The sequence below is a fragment of the Odocoileus virginianus genome, chromosome 4 (genome assembly GCF_023699985.2).
Source record: "Odocoileus virginianus isolate 20LAN1187 ecotype Illinois chromosome 4, Ovbor_1.2, whole genome shotgun sequence".
NCBI classification, from domain to species: domain Eukaryota; kingdom Metazoa; phylum Chordata; class Mammalia; order Artiodactyla; family Cervidae; genus Odocoileus; species Odocoileus virginianus.
The window spans coordinates 79,690,096-79,712,886 of record NC_069677.1 but is presented as its reverse complement, the minus strand read 5'-3'; the positions used below and the strand labels follow the sequence as shown (position 1 = coordinate 79,712,886).

General features: G+C 48.1%; 1 pseudogene; it reads right to left on the bottom strand.

The window, feature by feature from the left end:
* Positions 1-1,830: 1,830 nt before the first annotated feature.
* Positions 1,831-18,327, bottom strand: LOC110146874 (eukaryotic translation initiation factor 1-like; annotated as a pseudogene).
* Between the last annotated feature and the right edge of the window lie 4,464 nt (positions 18,328-22,791).

Genomic DNA, 22,791 nt, shown 5'->3' with positions numbered 1-22,791 from the left:
CGAGCTGCCCATGCATAGGAAAGCATGGCCTGTGTTTGAATGAGGCCATCTCTGCTCTCTCATGAAAATATCTGAATGCCGATAGCTATTTTCTCATCAAGTAACTGGAGCGTTTTGTTCTCTTTTTTATCAGCAACACAAAACATAGAATTGGCATTCTTGGGCTAAATTGATTGCTTTCTAGTTCCTGCCCCCTTCCCCCCAATATGTTTGAGATATTTGTGACCAAACATATATTGTTACAAATCCTACCACGCATTTTTATTTTCCAAGTTCCACACTGCTTAAAGTTAAACATCATCAAAAATTAGCAAACCGACAATTTTAGTTTTGCCCTTTCCCCAAATAAACTACATCATTGAGTAATAAGCAAGTGCAACACCCTTGGCGTCTCTCCAGTGCTAATAAAAGAACACTTCCCCAACCCCTGCCAAACCAGATGTAAAGATGGTGCTGTCTCAGACCAGGTGAGCACTTCAGAGAAGGAATCCGGGAACAGCAAGTCTGCCGGACACTGGATCATTTACTAGCTGCCCGGCATTGGGCAGGTAACTTAACCTCCCCGTGCCCGGGTTCCTCATTCATAAACCAGAGCCAATAATTTATTCATCACCCAGGGCTATTGTGAAGGTTACATTAGAACCATGCCTGGCATATAAGCACCATGTAAATGTTAGCCCGCATCGTAATAGTAAAACTTTATGTGTAAAAAGAGATGGGGAGGGGACCAAGAATGTCTATTATTTTCAAATAATTTTTATTTATTACTTTTTTATGTCATCTTCTTCTTCTCCTTCTTTTTATTTTTTGCTGTGCTGGGTCTTCTTCCAGGTGCAGAGGTTAGTGGTTACTCTCTAGTTGTGGTGTGTGGCTTTTCTTGTCTCATTGCAGGGGCTTCTCTTGTCTCAGAGCACAGCTCTAGGGCACGTGGGCTTCAGTAGGTGTAGCACGTGGGCTCATTGCTTGTGGCAGGCAGACTCCAGAGTGCTCTGGCTTCCATAATTGCGGTATGTAGGCTCTATTTGTGGCGCATGGCCTTAGTTGCATCAAGGCCTGTGGGATATTTGCATACCGGGGACTGAACCCCTGTCCCCTCATTGGCAGGCAGATTCTTAACCACTGGACCACCAGGGAAGCCCCAAGAATTTCCATGTTTTACTTACTTGTCGTTCCCTAAAGAAACTCTTGAAGGATACATAGGAAAACTAGTAACACGGTTGTTTAAGGAGAAGGCGGGGGGTGTGGAGGGAGCACCTGATGGAGGAGAGTTAGGATTTTCACCATATATTTAATATGTGGTGAGTACATATGGGTATGTATACATGAATTTTACAATATATGTGCGCATTTGAAACTAAGCCATATGAATGTGTTCCCTCTAAAAACGCATACATGTCAATGTATGTGATATGTCTTTGGAATCCTTTGGAGCTGCTCAGCGGGAAGAAGGCAGCCCCTTGGCAACGCTGGCAGATGTTCTGCAGGCGGCAGGAGGCTCCTGCCACCCGGTCTGCTCTCCACTCTGTACCTGGCAAGTGCAAGCCCAGCGCGGTTTCACCTGCAGGAATGAGCTCATCACAGACACCTGGAACATGCTCTTTAAATTGTTTCTGTTCTCACTTCATAACTTTCATGTAATTGTTCTGACATATACTTTCAAGTCCTCTTAAAGCAGATGATGAGTGTTCTATTCTAAATACATAAATGTGCCAAACTAACAGGAGCACCCCTTTCTTGAGATCCTAATAAAAGCCAGTCAGTGTGAGATGCTTTGCGCTTACCCTCCGTAATTGTCCCAATGACCCTAAAGTTGAGACTTTTTTTTTCCCATGGCTCTTTTCAGTTTATTGCATGAAGGAGTTACACTAGTCCAAGTTAAAAGCAGACCCCAAATGGTTACATTATACAAGCTGTGAGGTTTTTAAACTTGTGACAAGGGACAGAAGGGAAATTCTACTCATTGCAAGGAAATCCTCACTTAAGCTTCAGTGAGCCAAAAGCAGTTAAAACCCATGAACCTTCAGCTGGTTGTCCCTAGCCAGTCCAATCTTTACCAGGAACTGGCATATGTTCTTGCGCTGGTCACCCTGTAGCTGAATTACTTCTCCATATTCTGGATGTTCAATTACAGTACCATTGCAGGCAAATTTCTTAAACGCCTTCACTAGTTTCTTTTTATCGTAATCATCAGCGATCCCTTGGACAGTAGTAAGGGTCTTCCTGCCATTTCTCTGTTGAATTCTTATATGGATCTAATCCTCAGTGCCAGCAGGAAGCAGATCATCACCCTTACTTGCATCAGGAAAGGAAGGATAGCAGACATACGACATGATTCCTTTTCCTTGGTGGAAACGGCCTGCGGAAGGCGGCGGCGGGAGAAGGCAGGCAGGGGGGACGGAGCATCAGGAAGTGAAGGGGCTCAAGGGGCCGGCTGCTGAGTCCTCGGCGGTGGCTCAGTGACTGGCTAAAGTTGAGATTCTTATGCCTGTTTGGCAGAGGAGGATACTGAGACCCAGCCAGGCTGAGGAACCACCTTGAATTGCACAGCTGGTTAGCAGAGTTGGGGTTCCCCTGCTTAGAGAAGTGGCTGACAGTGGATCCACCCGCCCTGCCTCACCCACCCTGCAAGGCAAGGAGGTGACCACACACTGAATTCCTACTGCAGCAGCCTCACACAGACGGCAGGTCTTGATGATTTCCAGAATGTCCCTGGTCATAAGCACGCTTGTTTATTTTATGGTTCTGTGCTAAGGCTGAGAGAATGGGAAAGCAGCTTTATCAGGTGTTACCAGCCTCCTACTACAGTTTCTGTAGCAAACTACCAAAAATTAGTGCATAGAAAATGACCATATTAAGCATCTTGAGGTCACAATTCTGCAACAGGTCTCACTGGGCTGAAACCGAGGTCTTAGCAGTGCAAATCCTCCTGAGGCTCCAGCAGGGAGAAGCTGTTTCCTTGCCTTTTCCAGCTCCTAGGAGCACCTTTACTCCTTGACTTAGAGCCCCATCATCCTTCTTCACAGGCAGCTACTCTGGGTCAGAACCTCCCACTTTTAAAAACTCTTGTATTTGCATTAGTCTCCCATTTGGATAATCCAGGAAAACCTCCCAAAGTTAAGGTCAGTGGTTTAGCAATCTCAGCTCTGCCTGCCACCTGAATTCCCCTTGACGTGTACTGTAGCATGTTCACGGCGATGTGCACGAGGACATGGGCATCTCTGGGGGGCAGGTGTCACTCCTCTGACTACATATAGGGCCCCTCAGGGACTGGAACCAGCCAGACTCCTCCGCACTCAGGGTCTCTGTTCTGTGCAGGAGGGCTTCTCCAGGTCTCGGCTCTTCCCACTTGTCCTTCCCAGGTGGACTCTCAGGTTGCAGTTCCTGATGCTGTTACCTTGGTTACTATCTCTTTGCCTGGACCACAGGCTCCAGAGACAATGACCACGCTCAGGCCATCCAGCCCTGATCAGGCCATCAATCAATCAGGCCAAGGACAATGTCAGACCTCACATTTGTACGTCACATTCTGAAAGTGAAAAGTGTTAGTTATGTCCGACTCTTTGCAACCCCATGGACTGTAGCCCGCCAGGCTCCTCTGTCCTTGGGCTTCTCCAGGGAACATTACTAGAGTGGGCTGCCATGCCCTCCTCCAGGGGATCTTCCCAACCCAGGGATCGAAGCCAGGTCTCCTGCATTGCAGGCAGATTCTTTACCATCTGAGCCTCTAGGGGAGCTCCAACTCTTCCAAATATGGTTCATTACCTGGTTCCAAATCTATTGGGCCATCCTAGCACCATCTGATATGAGAGGCCAGCCTGCTCTGCATTCTGTCCCCTCCACGCATACCATGTGGCACATTTCTGTCTCACTGATGCTCCATAGACCTGTGCTTTATCTTGTTATGTGTCTTTTTTCATTTTATATTATAACTCATGAAATCAGAGCTGGCAAAGTACGTATTTAAATAAGATGGTAAACATTTGTTTAATTATTTACTTTTATTTTTGGCTGTACTGGGTCTTCATTGTGGTGCATGGGCTTTCTCTAGTTACGGCTCAGGGACTCTGGTTATAGCATGTGGGATCTTAGCTCTCCATCCAAGGACTGAACCCAAGTCCCAAGCATTGGAAGGTGGATTTTAACCACTGGACCACCAGGGATGTTCCTCTAAATATTTGCTTTAAATTTACCAAATAATTTTGTTATGATATGATGGTGCTACTCCTGACTTCCTATGATGTCTTTATCTCTTTCAGGATTTTATATATAATTTCACAGCTAAATTATCCCCTTGAATTCTTTCTTTTCCATTGTCCCACATTTTCTCACAGGAGAAAATATCGTTATCGACTCTGAGATAAATCTGCTCTGTTGGGCTTAGTAAGAAAAAGACATTAAATAGCAGTAGTAAAGGGTGGTTGACCACATACAAGGGATAACACCCAACAGGGATTGCTGAACGCTGTCATATGCATATGGCTACATGACTCCCTTTATCTTCCCATAGAAACATCTTTGAATTTAAAACTTTCTATAAATATTTGTTTCTGCTTTTTAGTGTAGCACTATTCAGACTGCAATATCTGTTTACTTAACATTTTCTGGAATACCCAGGCCCAAGTATTTTGAAAGCACACTGAAAAATGGGTAACGCAAAGTTCTGTTCTGATCTTTTTGTGAAGTGGTACAACCTTCTTTTCTTGTTTTTATTTTTAGATATAAAAATTTGATGTTTGAAGAATAGAAGATATGCTTAAGATTTTTAAAATATTTTCATTTCTTCACTGGGAGATAGTTTATCAAAATTTTCAATGATTATCTCTGGGTCATGAGAGTTTAGGTTTTTTATTGAAGTATAGTTTCTAATATATATGTTCAGTTCAGTTGCTCAGTCATGCCTGACTCTTTGCAACTCCATAAGCTGCAGCACGCCAGGCCTCCCTGTCTATCACCAACTCCCAGAGTCCACCCAAACCCATGTCTTATCAAGTCGGTGATGCCACCCAACCATCTCATCCTCTGTCTTCCCCTTCTCCTCCTGCCCTCATTCTTTCCCAGCATCAGGGTCTTTTCAAATGAGTTAGCTCTTCGCATCAGGTGGCCAAAGTATTGGAGCTTCAGCTTCAGCATCAGTCCTTCCAATGAACACCCAGTATTTCCTTTAGGATGGACTGGTTGGATCTCCTTGCAGTCTAACGAACTCTCAAGAGTCTTCTCCAACACCACAGTTCAAAAGCATCAATTCTTCTGCACTCAGCTTTCTTTATAGTCCAACTCTCACATCCATACATGACTACTGGAAAAACCACAGCTTTGACTAGATGGACCTTTGTTGTCAAAGTAATGTCTCTGCTTTTTGATAGCTGTCTAGGTTGGTCATAACTTTTCTTCCAAGGAGTAAGCGTCTTTTAATTTCATGGCTGCAGTCACCATCAGCAGGGATTTTGGAGCCCAGAAAAATAAAGTCAGTCACTGTTTCCACTGTTTCCCCATCTATTTGCCATGAAGTGATGGGACCAGATGCCATGATCTTAGTTTTCTGAATGTTGAGCTTTAAGCCAACTTTTTCACTCTCCTTTTTCACTTTCATCGAGGCTCTTTAGTTCTTCTTCACTTTCTGCCATAACGGTGGTGTCATCTGCATATCTGAGGTTTTTGATATTTCTCCTGGCAATCTTGATTCCAGCTTGAGCTTCTTCCAGTCCAGCATTTCACATGATATACTCTGCATATAAGTTAAGTAAGCAGGGTGACAATATACAGCCTTGATGTACTCCTTTTCCTATTTGGAACCAGTCTGTTGTTCCATGTCCAGTTCTAACTGTTGCTTCCTGACCTGCATACAGATTTCTCAAGAGGCAGGTCAGGTGGTCTGGTATTCCCATCTCTTTCAGAATTTTCCACACTTTATTGTGATCCACACAGTCAAAGGCTTTGGCATAGTCAATAAAGCAGAAATAGATGTTTTTCTGGAACTCTCTTGCTTTTTCGATGATCCAGCGGATGTTGGCAATTTGATCTCTGGTTCCTCTGCTTTTTCTAAAACCAGCTTGAACATCTGGGAGTTCACGGTTCATGTATTGCTGAAGCCTATATAAAATAGTGATTCATAATTTTTAAAGGTTAGATTCCATTTAGAGTTATTATAAAACAAGATTATTCTTGATTTTGATTTTCTTTTTAAGATTTTCTCTTTTTTTCACATTCCCATTTTTTGTGGTTGTTTTTCATTTTTTTTAAAAAATTGAAGTATAGTTGATTTATAACATTGTTTTAGTTCCAGTGTATAGCAAAGTGATTCAGTCATACTTATATATATATATTTTTTCTTTTTCAAATTCTTTTCCCTTATAGGCCATTGCAAAGCATTGAATATAGTTCCCTGTGCTATATAGTAGGTCCTTTTATATTTCTGTATTTATAAATATATACTTTGTATGTATCAAGTAGCCTATTTATTTCACATATGTGCACATATAATTTAAATAGAACCTAGAGTAATACTTGGGGCTTTCCTAGTGGCTCAGTGGTAAAGAATCCACTTACCAATGTAGGAAATGTGGATTCCATTCCTGGGTCAGGAAGATACCTGGAGAAGGAAATGGCAACCCACTCCAGTATCCTTGCCTATAAAATCTCATGGACAGAGGAGCCTTGTGGGCTACAGTCCATGGGGTTGCAAAAGAGTTGGACATAACTTAGCAACTGAACAACAAGAGTAATACTTGACTTCCTGCAAAAATGTATTCAATGAAGGGATAACTTTTTTGATGACTTTCACAGACTCAGTTGGTTGGCTAATCAAATTCCCATTCCTTTCCACATTGTAAGTCATCAGAGAAATGCAACAACAACGATGAAATACACACATATTAAGATGGCCAAAATCCTGAACACGGACATTACCAAAAGCTGGTGAGGTTGTGGAGCAACAGGAACTCTCATTCATTGCTGAAGAGAGTGCAAAATGGTGCAGTCACTTTGGAAGATAGTGTGGAGGTTTCTCACAAATCTAAACCTGCTCTTATCATACGACCCAGCAATTGTGCTCCTTGGTATTACGATTTACCCCAAAGAGTTGAAAACTTATGTCCCCATAAAAATGTACATGTGGATGGTTATAGCAGCTTTATTCATAATTGCCCAAACTTGGGAGCAGACAAAATGTCCTTCAGTAAGTGAATAAATGAGCAGAGGCCCATCCGGATGGTGGAACATCGGCCAGGGCTAGAACGAAATGAGCTATGGAATCATGTGAACAAGTGCTCCTCAACACTAAGGGCATGTTACTACTAAGTGAAGAAAACCAACCTGAAAAGACAGTGTAATTTCAACTGTATGATGTGCTGGAAAAGGCAAAACTATGGAGGCAATTAAAAAAAAAATCAAGTGGTTGTCAGAGGGTGGCTAGAGCACAGAGGACTTGGGACAGTGAAAATCCTCTGTGTGATATTACTGTGTTCAGTTGCTCAGTCGTGTCTGACTCTTAGAGACCCCGTGGACTGTAGCCCGCCAAGCTCCTCTGTCCATGGGATTTTCCAGGCAGGAATACTGGAGCAGGTTGCCATTTCCTCCTCCAGGGGATCTTCCCCACCCAGGGATCAAACCAGTGTCTCCTGCATTGGCAGGTGGGGTCTTCATCCCCAAGCCACCTGGGAAGCTTCATAATGATGCACACAAGTCATTATGCATTTGTCCAAATCCACAGGACGTGAAACACTGAGCGTGAACCCTAACGGGAATGATGCAATCTGGATGAGACTCTCAATTTTACTGTAAACCTAAAACTGCTCTAAAAAATAAATCTTAAAACATTGCCCTTCTGGACTTTCCCAGCGGCTCAGTAGTAAGGAATCCGCCTGCCAATGCAGAAGACATGGGTTCGATCCCTGATCTGGGAAGATCACACATGCCTTGAAGCAATGAAGCCTTTGTGCCACAACTACCGAGACTGTTCTAGAGACCTGCAACTGCAACTACTGAGTCTACCTGCTGAAACTACTGAAGCCTGCGTGCGTAGAGTCTGTACTCCACGACAAGAGAAGCCACTGCTTTGGGAAGCATGCAGGCTGCAAGTACAGAGTAGCCCCCACTTGCAGCAACTAGAGCAAAACCCGTGCAACAATGAAAACTCAGCACAGCCAAAAATAAACAAAAACAAAATTTTTTTTTTCATTTATTTTTATTAGTTGGAGGCTAATTACTTTACAATATTGTAGTGGTTTTTGCCATACATTGACATGAATCAGCCATGGATTTACATGTGTTCCCCATCCCGATCCCCCCTCCCACCTCCCTCCCCACCCCATCCCTCTGGGTCTTCCCAGTGCACCAGCCCCGAGCACTTGTCTCATGCATCCATCCTGGGCTGGTGATCTGTTTCACCCTTGATAATATACATGTTTTGATGCTGTTCTTCAGAACATCCCACCCTCGCCTTCTCCCACAGAGTCCAAAAGTCTGTTCTGTACATCCGTGTCTATTTTTCTGTTTTGCATATAGGGTTATCATTACCATCTTTCTAAATTCCATATATATGCATTAGTATACTGTATTGGTCTCTATCTTTCTGGCTTACTTCACTCTGTATAATGGGCTCCAGTTTCATCCATCTCATTAGAACTGATTCAAATGAATTCTTTTTAATGGCTGAGTAATATTCTATGGTGTATATGTACCACAGCTTCCTCATCCATTTGTCTGCTGATGGGCATCTAGGTTGCTTCCATGTCCTGGCAATTATAAACAGTGCTGCGATGAACACTGGGGTGCATGTGTCTCTTTCAGATCTGGTTTCCTCAGTGTGTATGCCTAGGAGTGGGATTGCTGGGTCATATGGCAGTTCTATTTCCAGTTTTTTAAAGAATCTCCACACTGTTCTCCATAGTGGCTGTACTAGTTTGCATTCCCACCAACACTGTAAGAGGGTTCCGTTTTCTCCATACCCTCTCCAACATTTATTGCTTGTAGACTTTTCAAAATTACTTTTAAAAATGACATTCTTAAGGATGCTTTTTCTCTCCCATCTATCAACTACAGAGGCTAGAACTTCTCAGTCTTCCAGCCCTCACTTCTCATGTGTTTTCTAGATCAGGCTCGGAGTATCCACTGAACCAGAGCCTCAGAAGGATAAATCCTCCATCCCAGATTGAAGCTCAGCACTGGGGTGAGTGAGGGACACGGGACACATTTGTGAGATGAAGTAGACGTAAAGTGAAAGGGTTAGTTGCTCAGTCATATCTGACTCTTGGAACCCTATGGACCACAGCCCACCAGGCTCCTTTGTCCATGGGATTCTCTGGGCAAGAATACTGGAGTGGGTTGTCATTCGCTTCTCCAGGGGATCTTCCCGACCCAGGGATGGAACTCATGTCTCCTGCATTGCAGGCATATTCTTTACTGTCTGAGACATCAGGGAAACCCAGTGAGTGAACAAATAACTAGGAGACATGGGCTGGTTTAAATAAGTGACATGAGAGATATAAGGAGAGCTTCCACCCTGTAAACTCTTGGAAATGTCCGCCATCTTGCGGAGCATGGAGACCAGAGGTACAAGGTAGCTTGCACTCAGCGGTCTGGACCTCCTCCGGGGAATTTCCTCCAGGGTGGCCCCTTCACGGAGCTCAGCAGGGGAGTGAGCAGGGGAGGGTGCCAGGCAGAGGTGAGGCTTGGAGCGGAGCTGTCAGGGCTTGTTCCCAGGCCCAAGGAGCCGCAAGCTTCCCACACTCGAGGTTCCAAGATCCGGATCAAAGCACCGTTCAAGTCCTGAGGCTAAAGCTGCTGCCGGCAAACTCTCATTCCTGGGCATCTTGGCATCGAGGGGCAGGAGAGGAATCTGGGCGGCTCTACCTTTCTTACCAGGAGGATGCATTCTGAACCCACTGCACAGATGCCCTCCACGAGACCAAGACCTCCCCCTGATGGATGGCCCAGGGGGCTGGGGCTGGGGGCTAGAGTGTGTGTGGGCAGGGAGGTGCAGATCAGTAAGAAAGACTCCCCCCTACTCCCACCCTGCCCCATGCAGAGTCCCTGGAGAACTCAGTCTACAGTCCTTGCTTTGCTCAGGCTTGGTCACCCTCAGCAACCCCAGGAAGGTTGGGTCAGACCCCAGCAACAGAATTTGAGGCATTCAGCGGTTTTGCTAACTTGTTGGAAATAATCCTGCTGCTGGTTAAGTTTGAAGGCAAAAGGAGAAGGGGACAGCAGAGGATGAGATGGTTGGATGGCATCACTGACTCAATGGATATGAATTTGAGCAAACTCTGGGAGATAGCGAAGGATGGGGAGCCTGGCGTGCTGCAGTCCATGGGGTCTCAAAGAGTCGGACATGAATTAGCAACTTAACAACAAGTTTTGCAAAGAAAAAAAAGAAAAGAAAAATTTTATATTTCTTGCCTCTTTAAAAGTTGCAGTGTCAAGACAATGACAGGGACCCTCCACCCCACCTCTCCAAATACAGAGCATGTGTTTGCGATGGAGCGAGAGGAGGGCTTCGGGATTTCTACTGCCCACCTTGCAGTGTCCTGTGCTTCTGGGCCTGTGGAATTTGAGGCTGGCTGCCCTGGCGGAGGGCTAGGTCCCCACTCCCTTACTCAAGAAGGCATAGAAGGTGGAGGCTCCCTTCAAAGCAAGGGAGAGAGCTCCCTCGTCTGGACACTCCAGCTCTGGACCCAGATGTCTGTCCTGCTCGGGTTCAGCCAGGTTCCTGCAAACAGCACTCACCAAGACGCTTGCCTCCGGTGTGAGGCAAGGAGCCCTTGGTGCAGAGAACCTACGAGTCCAGACGGAGCACACACGTGGTGGAGCCCCAGCCGCACGCTGCCTGCCTGTCCCTGAGGGGCCGACGCCTGGCGACACGCTGCCCTAGGGCCTCCCTCTCCGGCCCGTGGACTGTGGCACCTCCTGCCTCACACGGAGACCCCCAGGCCCTTTCTGCATAAGGTCCAGACATGCCTCTGCTGGTTGAGGCTCACGCAACAGCCAGGACCAATGAGAAAATATCCAGAGCAAGGTTCATGCTTTAGGGGGACAATTAATGTATGTGCAATAAATGATAGATTATGCATGAATAAGTCATGTGTGTGCACCCCTTTAAGGACTAAAGTCCTACGTGTCATTCCATGTGGGCAGAAGCTGGCCAGTGGGGAGACGCCAAGGCCCAGGACAGCTCCTTTCCTCTGCCAGGGCAGGTTGCTGCCAGGACCTCTCAGAAACTCCCCTGAGATCTGTCTTTGTACTTTTATTTACATTTGCTTATGTATTTTGGGGGCTTCCCAGGTGGCCCTCGTGGTAAAGAACCCACCTGCCAATGCAGGGGACATAAGAGACGTGGGTTTGATCCCTGGGTCAGGAAGATCCCCTTGAGAAGAGCATGGCAACCTACTCCAGTATCCTTGCCAGGAATATCCCATCATCAGAGGAGCCTGGTGGGCTATGGTCCTTGGGGTTGCAAAGTGTCTAACCAACGGAGGGACCAACACTCACTGCCAAGCAATCCTTTCCTTAGAAGCAGGGCCCTGGGTGCCACACTGCCCCCTGCTGACCAGGTCTCCCGAATCCTTCTTGAGATTGCTCTGCCTCCAACCCCAACCCCAGACAGCTGAAGGAATGTCCATTACTCATAAAGGAAGGTTAGACTGTAATCAGAGAGAGTTCTTCCACTCCACCACTTTTTGGGAGGGGGGGAAAGATGCACAGTGAGCGGAAGTGGCAGAAAAGCAGCGAACTCGTGTTTTCTGTTGTCAACTGAAAAATAAAAACATAAACCAAAGCTGACATTTATTAATATATTTTAGTTGGTGGACTTTCTGTGGATTTAAGCCTGGGACACAGCATCTCAGATCTCTCTGAGCGACTGTTCTGAGGAGGTCAGGGAGGAGCCAGGATACACAGGAGTTTTGTAACAAAGAATAGGTAGTCAGGAGATCAAAAGATTAATGAAAGGAAACCAGATTTCATCTCAGGTTAATGAATTTAGCACTTTTCTATGTATGGGAAGATGCAAGAGTCTGGATTCACTGCAATCATTTGATGAGCAGCTGCTCTATGGGGGGCCGGGATCCTGTGTTTTCTCATCCTGAATCTCCTGGAGGGCACCGTCAGGGTGGCTGTGATGTGATGGCTTGACATCCTTTGTTTACTGATCTGGCAGCATCAGTCTTCATTCACAGTGTCCACAGATGTTTGAAACCACCAACCATGCTCTCAGCACTGTGCTGGGCCAGACGGGGTCCTAGAACGCGGGGATCCCGCCTGCGTCCTCCAGGAACTCGCCAAGGGCTCCACGGCCTTCTACCCATCGAGCCCAGCATGCAGACCTGCTTCTACTGGCTGGGGATTAATGAGCTGAGCACACGTTTGTCCACAAGGTCATCCAGCAAAAGATGTGTGGCCCGCGAAGTCCACCCTCCAGAAGGTGGAGTCAGTGGACAGTAAGTGGGAAGAGCAGAAACGCAGGGATTCTGTTTCTAGGCCGGGGTGAAGGCTCCCCAGCTGTGGGCCATTGTAACCAAAGATATTCGTGAGCTGCCTCTCCTCATGAGGCCCCGTCTAGACCCAGTACCCCAAGTGTGACCTCCAGAAACCCCTGGGAACTTATATCGAAACCGCCCAGGGTCAGCAAGCTGCACTCTTTCTTCCAGGGAAGCCTGGAAGGGGCCAAGGTGAAGCGCCTCCTGCCACAGTGAGGCAGGTCAGAACATCTGAACCCCTCCCACTGCTCTCTCTGGTGGCAAATGTAGCTCTAGATGCAAGCGGGAGCCACATCAAAACATTTCAAAAATTAAAATGTATTATTAAAATTAATTTCACCAGTGAATTTTAACTCTATATATCCAAAATAGTAATATTTCATTATGTAGTGATATAAAATGTCATGGATGAGACATTTCACTTTCTTTGCTCTACACTGTCTTTGGAGGCCAGTGTGCGTGCTATATGGACTCAGCATTGTATATCAGATCAGCTGACTCTCAGACAGCCCGGGATCTATGGCATGGGGCTGAGCCACGTTCTCCCTTTTTGACCTGGTAACAGCCACTTGGCCTGGAGGAACTAGTGTTCTGGGTAGAAATGTCCCTCTCCCCAAACCTACCTCCCATGCCACTGCATCAGCTAAACTCTGTGTTGAAGAAAGAAATGTGACTTTCCTTGGTCCATGAATTTAACTCAGATCTTCCAGGCATTCTGGTGTTCCCTCTCTCACCAGTGTATCACAGTGCAGGATGGTGTTGAGGCCCATTGTGGGTCCTGGCTCTTTGATGTCTTTGTAAGTGTTTGATGAAAGAAAAGTTTCTGTGGACAGAAACTCTGCCTGGGAAAATTCCCCAAGTTATTTATTTCCTCCAGAGCATCTCAGAGCTGATGACACGGTAATATGAATGTCCCTACAACAGGGAGCTTTAGAGCAGCATGAGGTGGCCCCCAGGTGCATGTGGCCACCAGCTCCATGAATTACCAAATCCAAACTTTTTCTGCTTGCCACAGGACAAGCCAATAAACTCTAGAGATGAGATGTTGAGGCAAGAAATATGACTTTATTTGGAAAGCCCACAGACTAAGAAGATGGTAGACTAATTTATCAAAATAACCATCTTATCAGGGTCTGATGCCAGGTTCTTTTATAGAACAGAGATGCGGGGCGGGTGGTGCAGTGAGGAAGTAAAGTTAAAAAAAAAGAGACATCAGTCTTGCAGAACATCTCCTAGAATGGCCAGTCTTGCCAAAGGGATGTGTTAATTTCTTCTTTTCTGGGCTGGGTCAGACTGTCTCTCTGTGAGCTGAACAAATGTTTAGTTAAACATACAGGCAGAGGGACGGGGGTTCTCTGAGACAGACCATAGTGTATGATTATAATAGTAAAGCAATGAAACGAAAAAGTTAAAGTGAAATAAACAGATCCAACATGGGGTCTGATTTTAGCCCTTCCCTGTTACACATGAAACCTGGCATTTTTCTCTCTTAGCACATGTTCCTATCTTAAGGGAAGCTAGGTTCCATGGGACACAGGGTGAATGAGGCTGGACCCATTCTTGAGACATGTTACCCACCAACACTTCATGATCACAGGAGTTCTTTACTGGGGTGGCATTGGAAATGGGAGTAGATTTAGAGTTAAAATTCCCCGGTGTCAGGTTCCTAGGGCTCCCAGAACAAGGGACCATAAACTCTGTGACTGAAACAACAGGAGTTTATTCCCCTCACCCTTCTGGAGTCCAGAATTCCAAAATCAGTGTGTGGGCAGGGTTGGTCCCTTCTCTCCAAAGGAGAGTCTGATCCAGGCCACCCTCCCAGCTTCCTACTGATGGTCAGCAGCCCTTGGATTATACACACCTCACTCTGGTCTCTCCCCCATCTTCCCATTTCTGTCCATTCCCATGAACTATTCCTCTTCTAACCAGGACAGCAGGCATTGGATTCAAGACCCATCTGGATAATCCATGGTTAGCTCATCTCCAGGTTCTTAACCAATTCTTATGTATCTGCAAAGGTCTTATTTCCAAATGAGGTCACATCCTAAAGTCCTGGATGGACATGAATTCTGGGCAAGTCAATGTTCAATCCACTACAGCAGTGAACACCTACATTCCAGAAAAACAAAACAGAATAGACTGGACTGCCCCACATTTGTACGTTTTTCTGTTTACACAGGCTTATTCTAGCCTATTTCCTGGTACTTGCCTAGGTCTCTCCAGCCCAGCCTGACCCATGGTCCCTCCACATAAATGGGTCTCAGTAGACGCCCATGATGACCTGGGTCTGTCACCTGGGCTGGTGAACTAATATAATGTTCAAGTGTGTCTATCCAGTGATTTTATTAATATCACCAAATTCAAGTTCCACATGATGGTGAGACAAGTACTGACAAAGTGGGTGCGAAGGGCCAAGTATGAACAGATGGGCCAGTGTGCTTTTATTAGCTTTTCTGCTCACTTGTGGCAGCTGTCAGAGGTTGCATTCATCAAAACTCTCTATGATACAAGTTTTGGCTCAGTCTGGCTTTAAAACAAGATCCTTTGGCTGTCACTGCTGGAAAGTCTGGGAGTGGATATCACTGAGGACCTGCTTGCCTTCTGTCTCTTGGCTCTACCCTAAAGGGTTTCCCTCATGGTGACAAAAATGCTGATGGTTCCAAGCATCACATCACACTATCCGAGAGAAAAGCAGTCTGGTTTCCCAAACACCTCCTAGAGGAGCTAAGAGCCTCATGTTCCTTCAGCCCCTGTGAAGGTAGATATCTCTCATGCCTCAAAGGCAGGAGACAGGCTGCAGGTTCATTTCTGAACCCATCTCACATGCATGACCTGAGGATAAGGTCACTCTGATCCCTGGGCTGAGGGTGAACTTACCCAATTGGGTTAAAACAATGGAGGCCTTCTCTGCAGCTTGGGTAAGTTTCATCCAAATGCTCAGAAATGCAGAAAATGAGTTACACACAAGGAGGTTCATTTGCATTTCTTTTAAATTGCAAACAATTAGAAATAATGAAATAAAGTTGCTTAGCTATTTGGTGATGTACATTACCATTTCAAGGAACAAGTAATAATGCAGGAAAATAGTCATATTTTAAAAGAAAAGTACAGAGTGTGAATTCAACTTTATGCCTACCCACATGGGGCAAAAAAATTGGAAGGATGTCCATTAAAACGTGTGCTATTAATATCTCTGAGAACTAGGGTTGTTATTTTCTTCTTTATGATTTTTGTATATTCCGTATTTACTCAATAGGCATGGATTTTGTATATGTCTATCCATCTTAGTTTCTTGGGCTTCCCAGGTGATCAGAGGTAAAGAATCCCCCTTCAATACAAAGATGAGAGCTCGACCCCTGGTTTGGGAAGATCCCGTGGAGAAGGAGATGGCAACACACTTCAGTATTCTTGCCTGGGAAATCCCATGGTCAGAGGAGTCTGGCAGGCTACAGTCCATGTGGTTGCAAAGAGCTGGACACATCTAAGCGACTAAACAGCAACAACAATTAATCTTCTAGGGCTGCTGTAAAAAAGTGCCACAAACTGAGTGGCTTAAACAACAAAAGTTTTTTTCTCATGATTCATTCTGGAGGCCAGAATTGGAGATGGAGGTTTCAGTAAGGTTGGTTCTTTCTGAGGCCTTTCCCCAAGTCTTGGGGGTTTTGTTAACAGTCTCGGTTGCTCCTTGGCTTGTAAGGAGCATCACCCTGATCTCTGCCTTCATCTTCACATAGCATCTGCCTGTCTGTGTACAAATTCCTCCTTCTTATAAAGACACCAGTCATATGGGGTTAGAGGGCCCACCCCACTCCAGTACAACCTCATCTTAACTAGTGACATCTGCAGTGACCCTATTTCCAAATAAGGTCACATGGCGAGGTACTAGGAGCAGGACTGGAATATACAAATTTTGAGGGGACACAATGCAGCCCATAGCAACATGCATATATATATTTATATACACATATGCACACACAATTTTCTTAAAAGATAGTAAAGGAGAAGGAAAAAAAGCCAATGCTTCTAAGCTTTTCTTTTTTTAAATTGAGGTATAGTTGCTTTACAAGGTTGTGTTCATTTCTGCTATACAACAAAGTGAATCAGTCACATGTACACATATATTTCCTCCCTCTTGGACCTCCCTCCCACCCTCACCCCAAAATCCTACCCTTCTAGGCAATCATGGAGTACTGAGGCAAGCTCCCTGCGATATACAGCAACTTCCCACTAGCTGTCTGTTTTACACATGGTGCATGCATGCATGCTAAGTCGCTTCAGTCATGTCTGACTCTGTGAGACGCTATGGACTGTAGCCCCCCCAGGCTACTTTGTCCCCGGGATTTCCCAGGCAAGAATACTGGAGTATGTTACCATTTCCTTCTCCTGGGGCTCTTCCTGACCCAGGGGTCGAACCTGCATCTCTCACATCTCTAGCATTGACAGGCGGGTTCTTTATCACTAGCGCCACCTGGGAAGCCACGTGGTAGTGTGTGTGTGTGTGTATATATATATATATTAATCCCAATCGCCCAAATCATCCCCTCCCTGCCTCCCTGTGTCCACGTCTGTTTTCTATGTCTGTGTCTCTATTCCTGCCCTGGAGATAAGTCCATCAGTACCATTTTCCTAGATTAAACATACATGCATTAATATACGATGCTTATTTTTCTCTTTCTGACTCTGTATGACAGGCTCTAGGTTCATCCGCATCTCTACAAATGAAATGTGGTTGAGTAATATTCCATTGCATGTATGTACCACATCTTTATCCACTCATTTCTAACCTTTGAGAGCAGAACAGTCACTGAAGTCACCAACTGAGAGAATTTCTACCTGGGGATGGCTGGCGGATGCAGTGCTCCATGTCTCGGGGGACCTGCAGATGGAAGCCAGCAGCTCCCATGAGGGCTGGAAGCACAGACACATCCCCCCCACCCCCCGTCAAAGTGTCCCCTTGAGGCAGATCAGGGACTCTGTCTTCACTCAACTCCCCTCAAGTCGAAGAAGCAATTTTGGGGGAATTTGGATCCTTCACGTGAATGTGAATGGGAAAGTCGCTCAGTTGTGTCCAACTCTTTGTGACCCCATGGACTGTAGCTCGCCAGGCTCTTCTGTCCGTGGGGTTCTCCAGGCAAGAATACGGGAGTGGGATGCCATTCCCTTCCAGGGGATCTTCCCAAACCGGGGATTGAACCCAGGTCTCCCACATTGCAGGCAGACTCTTTACTGCCTGAGCCACCAAGGAAACCCAAGAATACTGGAGTTGGCGGCTTAGCCCATCTCTATGGGAACGTCTTGAGCCGGGAATTGAACCGGGGTCTCCTGCATTGCAGGCTGAGCTACCAGAGGAGCCCTGGATCCCTCACAGCTGTCTGCAACCCCTGTTCCGCTAGTGTAATTAGGACAGGAACTTTACCACGCTTACCCCAGCTAACCGGAGAGGGTAGCGTAGAGCCGCAGGACGGTGACATTAGATTCTTGGGATGCCGTGTGGTGACAGAGTCAAGAACTGGCTGCGGGTCGGGGTCCCGAGACTGCACCCCAGAGAACAGCATGCAGAGACACCCCGCTGGCTCCCCGTTCGCTGTTAGGTGCCAGCCTGCTTCCCTCCAGCCTCTGGGTCAGAACCTGGCTGCAGGGATGCCACAGTCATTGACGTCTGACTCCATCGTTGATGACAGCCCAGGAACTCTGGGACCGAGGAGAGAACGCTGCCTCGGGGCCCCAGATGGGAAGCTCGTGGAGAGTGGAAGTGAATTAACCCCTCGCCCGTGTGGAGTCCCTTCACTGTTCCCCTGAAGTTTACCGGGGTGCCTGTCAGCACCAGACCCGTGCTAATCAGGGGCTCCACGAGCATGGCCGGAGTCCCTGCCTGAAGGGAGGCCGCTGTCCAGTGGAGGACACACACGTACGGACAGTGATCAACCCCACACTGTGGGAAATGCCAACATGAGGCCGCCTTCAGAACACGGAGGTTTTCCAGAAGGCTTCCTGGAGGAGGCATTGTATGAATGGGGGTTTCCAGGCTTTGAGAGCAGGCTACAGGCGGTGGGTGGGCATGAGTTGCAGAATGGCATCATTCTGGCTGGACAGGGCTTCCCCTTGTGCAGGAGGAGCAGCAGATGGGGTCATAAGGGGGTCTGGTTCGAGCTGCTCAGTGACCAGAGTCAGGACTACAGTCAGGGCCGGGGGGGGGGGTGGAGTGGGGCAGTGGGGAACAGCCTAGCATCAGACGAGAAAGGCCTGGTCAGGAGGGTCTGTGGGACCTGACTCCAGTCTGAGCTCATCTCACTTTGCTTACACCTGGCCTTCCCTGGTGGCTCAGAGGTAATGAATCCACCTGTGATGCAGGAGACATGGGGAGACGTGGGTTTGATCCCTGGGTCAGGAAGATCCCCTGGAGGAGGGAGGAGGGGATAGCAACCCACTCCAGTATTCTCGCCTAGAGAAGCCCATGGACAGAGGAGCCTGGTGGGCTAAAATCCGTGGGATCACAAAGAGTCGGACACGACTGAAGGGACTGAGCACGCATGCCAAAATGTATTTCCAAAAGTCGCATCCAGGTGCTAGGGAGGGACCTGGCTTTTTGGGGGGACACAATTAGGGAGAAAGTCACACACAGCGAGGTGAGCACAGCACCAGGACACCTTGTTTCGTGTGCAAAAACAAGAGAGGTTCCCGAGGGAACGGGGAGTGAGGAGAGCCCAGCCCCCGTTCCAGGGAATAGTTGTGAAACCTCAAGAATGCAGCGCCTCAAACTTCCTTAACTTGAGACAGTGAGAAATCCCAAATCAAAAGCATCCGAAGAACAATGCCCGGAGCTAGTGGCGTATTCTCGGCTATCTCATGTCAGGCCTGAGCACGCTGAAGACCTCAGCCACTTTTAACTCCTGCCAGGATCGTGTGTGCCTGAGACTTCCAGTGTCCCTGTGCTCTTAGCTGAAGCCCCTGGGGCCACAGTGCCCAGGTCAGCCAAACGCCCGGGGGGCCTCGTCCGGAGCGGGCCTCGCCCACTGAACGACGGCCTGGGTGCAGCTCCTGTTCAGGCACTCAGGGCCTGGCCTGAGAGTCTCTGCTCACCTGTCCCAGTTGGACAGCCTGGATCTGACCACAGCCTGGCTCCCTGCCAGGGAAAGACATCCGGACCTGGACCTCGTGGTTAGAGTCCCGGCTTGGGACTGGGTAGAGGGGTGGTGGCGGGGCGTGGGGAAGCGAGAGGAGAGGATTGGGAAGTGGAAGCAACAGGCAACCTCCAGTGTCAGCCCAGATTCCAGCCTGACTCTCCCTCTGCAGTCTCAAGAATTTGGGGAGGGTCGTCAGCCCTGTGTTGGCTCAATCACTTCATCTGCAAAGTGGGCCCATAGGTACAACCTCCACAGGGCTATGAGGGTTAAATGATACAGCGTGCCAGCCCAGAGCCTGGCTCTCAATTAATGATGCTGTAACTTTTATTATTCTTGGCCTCGTTTTTTTTTTTTTTTTTACTCATTTGCATACTGAATGGAAGAACCTTGGATCCCTTCCAGGGGCCTGTGGCTACCTGCTCCCCTCCCTGGGACGAGTGCCTGCTCCACCAGCAGGCTGGGCTTGTCTCCTCGTGAGAAATTAAACAGAGGCAGCGTGAACATTTTAAGAGTATATCTGAGCAAAAGTCAGTGGGAATGAGGTGGCGCCACACGGGCCGTGGAGATGGAAATTTACATTCGGGGAAGCAGACGGGACATTCCTGATGATGAATCTGAAGGCCTCCGTGGCTGTTAGGACTGGTTGTCCTGAGGGTTTGATTTCAGAACCTTGAGGTATTTGCAGGCTTGGATCTTGGTTTGTTTACACAGCTGTCACGGCCTTAGAGCCGTATCCATCGAATGGCCTCCTCGTTGAATTCGTTTAATAGCTGCTATGGAGGACACCCCAGTCTGCAGGATAGCCCTGGCCCTTCTGCTCTGTGAGGACCACCTGGTTCCTCTAGGATGACTGCCCAGCCCAGGCTGGCCTCACGGGCTGTGACATGGGCAGTAGCTCAAGGTCCCCTGTGCCTCCCTTGCCCAACACAGCATCCTCTGCACACAGCGCCTTCTTCACTTCCTTCAGTAGAGGGGTTCACGTGCCCAGGAAATGTCCCTGGCCTCTGTCCTAGGAAGGAGACAGCGACACTCCAACCAGAACCGCTCTGTCCCCCCAGGACCCTGGGTCTTGTCCTGGGTGTGGGGAGGTGGGCGAGAGGAGTGGATCTCGGCTACCCAGAGGGCAGAGTGGCTGGAGACTTACGTGGACACGCCCTGTCCCAAGCATGTGCATCTCTAAGATCCACATGGAGGGGCTGGCTTCTCATCGTCCCTCACCGGATTGGCATGCTATCGGGGGTCAGATGGCTGTCTGCAAGGGCCCTGTCTCCTGACCTCACCCTGCCTCCCTCTACCTTGCCTGTTGGTCTTGCTTTGCTCAGATGCCTCTGCCAAATGCCCATCTCTGGCAGTGTGTGTGTGTGTGTGTGTGTGTGGTGGGTGCAGGCACCCTGCAGCGAGGCTTATCTGATCGTCCAGGTGGTCGTAGCTTGTTGCGTGTCCATCAGGGACCACATGGGCAGTGTGCTATGGGCAGTGTCTATGAGGACCAGCATTGGCTTCCTGGGGCTGCTGCACCAACATACCACAACCTGGGGGCTTAAGCAGCAGACATCTGCGCCCTCAGTCTGGCAGCCAGAAGTTGAACCCAAGGTGTCCTTGGGGCGCTGCTTTCTTAGGGTTCCAGGGGAGAAGCTTCCCTGTCTCTCCCAGACTCTGATAGTTGCTGGCAGCCCTTGACTTGTGGCTGCATCACTCCAGTCTCTGCCTCTGTCTTTACACGGTCTCTTCCTCCAGGCTCTGTGTGTCTCCAGCTTTGGATAGGGACACCTGTCACCGTTCAGGGCCCACCCTAAACCAGCCTGATCTCATCTGAACTTGACTATGTCTGCAAAGACCATCACTTCCAAATCAGATCATTTTCTTGGGTACTGGGGGTAGGACTCGAGTGTATCTTTGGGGGACAAAATTCGCCCCATCAGGACCTGTGATGCAAGGGTTCTGCTCCTCGTTAATCACAGCACCTGTTCCCATCTCTTCACCACCCCCTCCCCTCCCCATATCACCCCAACCACCAACCCTTCAACTCCCAGTCCACTCCACCCTCAGGGCTGTCCTCAGCGACTTTGCTCCCATCCCAAGCTCACCTCTTTCTAACCCTCCACTGTCTCCCTCCACTCAGGGGGAGAAGGGTCACACCTTTCTCCCCCATGGCTCCGCTGGCTTCACCTCCACAATCTGGACCTTGGCCCACCCACCTGCTTCTGTAACCCTCCTCTTTCCTGTCTCTCCACCTTCCTGTGGAAGCCTGGAAGGAGAGTGGCTGCAGCTCCTCCCAAGGACGGCGCCTCTGGCAGCGTTTTAACCTGGATTGTCAACGCCACGTCTGCTCTGCTTTGCCGGCTCCTTAAAGGGGAACGCAGAGTGGGCTGGGCACAGTGATCACCCCACCAGGTGGCTCCTGAAGCCATTCACACAGAAGGCTAGCTGGCAGTGCACCTGGTGGTCCAACCACTGCGCCATCCCTTCTGTCTGTCCCGACACTCTAAGCTGCCCCAAGTGTCCTCCACATGGGGTGGTCCAGCCTCCCTGCTTAACCCCCACTGGCTCCGGGGACCCTGGGATGGAGTTCATAGTGTCCAGGGCCAGGTCCAGGTCTGGGTCCCCGGCTCTGCAGCATTGTCCTGCCTCCCCCCACCTTCTGCCCTCAACTAAGGCCATCAATTTCAGCTCCTATTGCTGCCGGAGAGACTTTTATTGACTCTTGTTCTTAATATAAAAGTCATGTGTTTATGCTAAATTTTTTTTGAAAATTCCAAGGAAAAAGAAAGCTTTAAAACACCTGCAATCTCACCATCCAGAGAAAACCATCTGTAACAAATTGGTGTCTTTTCAGTGTTCTCTGTAGGTAAGTGCTGTGCTGAGCTTAGTCACTCAGTCGTATCCCACTCTTTGCGACCCTGTGGACGACAGCCCACCAGGCTCCTCTGTTCATGGAATTCTCCAGACAAGAATTCTGGAGTGGGTTGCCACGCCCTCCTCCAGGGGAATCTTCCCAACCCAGGGATCGAAGCCGGGTCTCCTGCACTCCAGGTGGATTCTTTACCGGTTGAACCACCAGGGAAGGCCAGGTAAGTGCTGCATACAACCTTAGTTGTATGTTCCCTCAGAATTCAAATCCTGAGCTCCTAATGCCCAATGTGATGTCGAGGGGGTGGGGTCTTTGGGAGGCAATGAGGACCCCGGGGTGGAGCCCA